The sequence below is a fragment of the Terrapene carolina genome, unplaced genomic scaffold (genome assembly GCF_002925995.2).
Source record: "Terrapene carolina triunguis isolate 2854851 unplaced genomic scaffold, T_m_triunguis-2.0 Scaffold25881, whole genome shotgun sequence".
In the NCBI taxonomy this organism is placed as follows: Eukaryota; Metazoa; Chordata; order Testudines; family Emydidae; genus Terrapene; species Terrapene triunguis.
The window spans coordinates 1,787-5,633 of NW_020690232.1; the positions used below are offsets into that span (position 1 = coordinate 1,787).

Here is a 3,847-nt window from a genome sequence, read left to right on the forward strand (position 1 = left end):
TGTTGTGCAGTAACTGGAATTCTTCAAGGTGCATTCCCCTGTGGGTGCTCCACTATCCACCCTTTTCCCCTCTGTTTAGGAGTTGCCTGTGTAGGCTTTGTGATAGAGGAAGAACTGAGAGCGGTTTGCCCGCTCCACCATATGAAGCCTTGGTACAGGGCACAAGGATGTGCAGGGCGCATGTGTGGGCAGAATGGATACTGCTACCAAAAATCTCTGTTCAGAGGCACAGGGGCACGTGCACACCTAAAGTGAAGTACCTGCAGGGGAACACAGCTTGAAGAACTCCCATTACTGCACAAGGTAAGTAACCTCTCCTTCCTGTAATTTTCATACTTCGGTTTCATTGCTTTCTACTTGCTTGCTTGGGTCTTCCAAGTTTCTATGGTTTCTTCAATATCTCATTACAGCTTCAGACTTGCACCTTTTTGTTTTTAATTGTATACAGTTATCTTCTGAGCTCAAGCTGTGTTCTGTAATTGTTTTTAAATGGGTAGAGATTCAAGCCAAAAAAAAAAAAAAAAGAGAAAATAAGACTGAAAACCAACATTGATTTAAAAAAAATATTCTTTTTAGGTGTGACGTAGAAAATCGATACCAGGGAAATCCACTTAAAGGAACATGTTATTGTAAGTACAACTGCTTTTCTTTGCCTGAAAATAGTAAATGTCTTATTTGATATATAGGACCAAATAAGTTACAACTATTTTACTTAGCACAACATCTGTTTATATGCAGGTGGGTTAGGACAGTGGTTCTCAAACTGTGGGTCGGGAACCCAAAGTGGGTCGCGACCCTGTTTTAATGGGGTCACCAGGGCTAACATTAGACTTGCTGGGGCCTGGGGCCAAAGCTGAAGCCCGAGCCCCACCACCTAGGGCTGAAGCCTGAGCCTCGGGTTTTGGCTTCACCCCCACCCCTCCACCCCAGTCGTGGCGGGGTTTGGGTGGGCTCGGGCTTGGTTACCCCCCGCCCTCCCCAGGGTTGTGTAATAATTCTTGTTGTCAGAAAGGGGTCACAATGCAATGAAGTTTGAGAACCCCTAGGTTAGGAAATATTGTCATTACACTATTAAAATTCAGATTATCCTAGTGGATACTCTTATTTTACCACTCTTAAATATTTGAGATCAACACTTTTAGAAAGACATTAGATGGGAAAATATCTTAAATTAAATAGCAATGAAGGGTTCAGACAGGATTTCTAAGGGGGTGGGGAAATTAGAAGTGTGCTAAATCCTGCTTGGGCAGTTGAGGAGCAGCATTGATAGGTTTTAAGATAATCTTGTGCCGTTATCAAACACAACAATGTTGCTTATGCCAACCACACGGGAAAGGAGAAACGGCACAATGTAGGGGAGGCTTCTTGGTAGTAATTTTGAAGCCCAGTAGACCGGGAACATTATGATGATCTTTTAAAAAAGTTATTGTCAGTGCTATCTATTGTCATGATAGCCATACTTCATTAAATATTTAGGTCCTTTGTACACTCCCTTGAGCCCAGTAGAGACTGCAGTGGACTGGATTAGGCTTCTTTCATGTTATGGGAGGGGAAAAGAGAAAAGAACAAGATAAGATATCGGTGGGTCATGAAGCCCCAACCCACTTTTTGAAAAAGGCCTTGTTTTATTAGCCATAGTAGCAATTTTATCGTATTTGCCTGGCCTTTGATTTTTCCCAAATATAGTGAAAACATGGTGGTTCACCAGTTTTGCTAGATGGGTGAATGTTTTTCCCCACACTGTTCCAATGGGAACATCGTATTCTGCCATCTGAGAATATGTTTGGTCTTCCTTAAACTCCCATAACGTTGATAAGCAGTTTTAATAGATACTTTAGACTTGGTGAAACTACAAGAACCAAATAAAATGTGGTTAAATTATGTAGTCGTCCACATTTCTCTTTTACCAAGTTCTCTTAGGATTTAGGCTTTTATCAGATGTCCTGCTTGAAAAATGTAAACCTTTATCCTTTTCCCCCCTCCTCTTCCAAAAAAGGTTGGGTTAACTTTAATAGAGTAGGATATAATACCCTCCAAGGTCGGGATAGTGAGGTGTCTAAAGTGTTCCTTATTCTCTCCCAAACTCAAATTTCTGTTGGGGGCAGATTATAACAGTGCAGTAACTCTCTCTTGTTGCAGTAAGCTGTTTTCTAGTTTAGTGTAAGCAATTAGTTACCTGCCTTGCTTTCCAGAAGCTTGTTTTATTTCAAGACATTTTTTCAGTTTTTTGCATGTATTCTTTACAGATACTCTTCTTATTGACTATCAGTTCACCTTCAGCCTTTCCCAAGAGGATAATCGCTATTATACTGCAATCAATTTTGTAGCAACACCTGAAGAGGTGAGTATGATCTCTTCCCTTTTGGACTCCCACATTTCATACTTTGTTTCAAACATCTGCCTTCTCCTTGCCCTGAAGAGAGTGGCTCATACAGTTCTTTGAAAAGAACTACCGTCTTGGTGCACATGCATAGTTCACGTCCCAGCCAGAATGTCCTCAATCTGTATAGCTACACCTTGCTTCCTTGAAGCACTGAATGTTTGTGGCCGAAATGGGGCATAAGGAACCGCAGCCTAAACCTGCGGTTCAGTTGCTTTGTACTGCTGGAATATGTAGTCAAACCCCTCTAGCTTTCTCTTGTTGCTTGCAGTTGGTCTTGTATCTTATTGTGTCTACTTTCTTCACTTTCTTTTACTCTAATATAGTTAGTCAGTGTAGAATTATGCCATGGCACAGTTCATTCTGTTGTTTATTTTGCTTTTCTTCCTGGTGCAAAAGGCATCTCCTTTTGGAATGGAAATATGGAGCAGTCACGTAAGGTATCTAACTTCAAATGCAGCTCCGCATTCATGGTGACACCTGTGCATCAGTGAAGCTCACCTGCTAGGGAGGTATTCTCTTTGCTTCTCTTTCACCTCAAGAGCTCAAAGAGAGGTCAGCCTCCAGTCATTCTGCAGGGAAAAAGCCCATGGGCTAGCCAGAATAAATCTTAGTCAATTAACACCCCAGGGCTCCTTCTATGTTTAATAACCAGGTGAATTCAGAATCCCCAAATGCCTCAGATCCTGGAGGGCAGAAAAAGTACTGTTGGTCCAAACACTGCAGCGAGTTAATGCTGTCAGGCTCATCCTTGGAACTGAGGGGTGGGGAGACAGGAAAAAGCAGCAGTTCTCCATTTCTTCAGTCAGACTCCAAGAACATCAGAATGTAGCTGAGAGGCCACCAGCACTGAACTGGTTGTAAATTGTCTAATACAACGGGGCCTTGGTCCATCTTTGTGGTCTGTGGTGCTATTGCAGTACGAACAGGAGGCTCATTGATGCAGTGAATGACGCACACAAAATCACTTCCCATTTTTTTCAGTGCTCACATAATTCCTACCAAAAGATGTTGTGGATGGGATAAGTCAAAGCAGTACTATCCTCTGTCTGCTCAATCCAGCTGAGTACAGGAACTTCTCCAAACACACACCTGAGCAGAGACTTTTCCTTGGATTGCAGCTTACAGTTTCTTGCTGGCTGCTCTTAAGGTGCGTCTTGATTCTATGAGAGAGCTCTGCATTCTCCCTCAGGATCAACAGCCACAGCCTCAAGGCTAATAATGGGGAAACCATGGCTTTGTGGGCCAGGATGACCTCCCCTTGGCACCCTTCAGTGTAATGAGGCCCCATGGGACCTGCACTCCATGACCAGGGGTGTCATTCCAAGTAAGGGCTCTGTTGTATTCAGTTAGATGGAATATATGGGCCCAAAGAGTCAAAGTCATTAACATGGTGCTATTGCTGTCCAGCATTAACCAGTGTTAAAAAAGGTTTGGGGTTTGGGATACAGAGACCCCGGCCTGCTT

General features: G+C 42.9%; 1 long non-coding RNA gene across 1 annotated transcript; it reads left to right on the forward strand.

Moving 5' to 3' along the window:
- The first annotated feature begins 576 nt into the window (after nucleotides 1-576).
- On the forward strand, nucleotides 577-3,516 carry LOC113408873. The gene is made up of 3 exons (XR_003370386.2): nucleotides 577-629; nucleotides 2,247-2,341; nucleotides 3,365-3,516. It is a non-coding gene; the product is annotated as an uncharacterized LOC113408873 (long non-coding RNA).
- The last annotated feature ends 331 nt before the right edge of the window (nucleotides 3,517-3,847 follow it).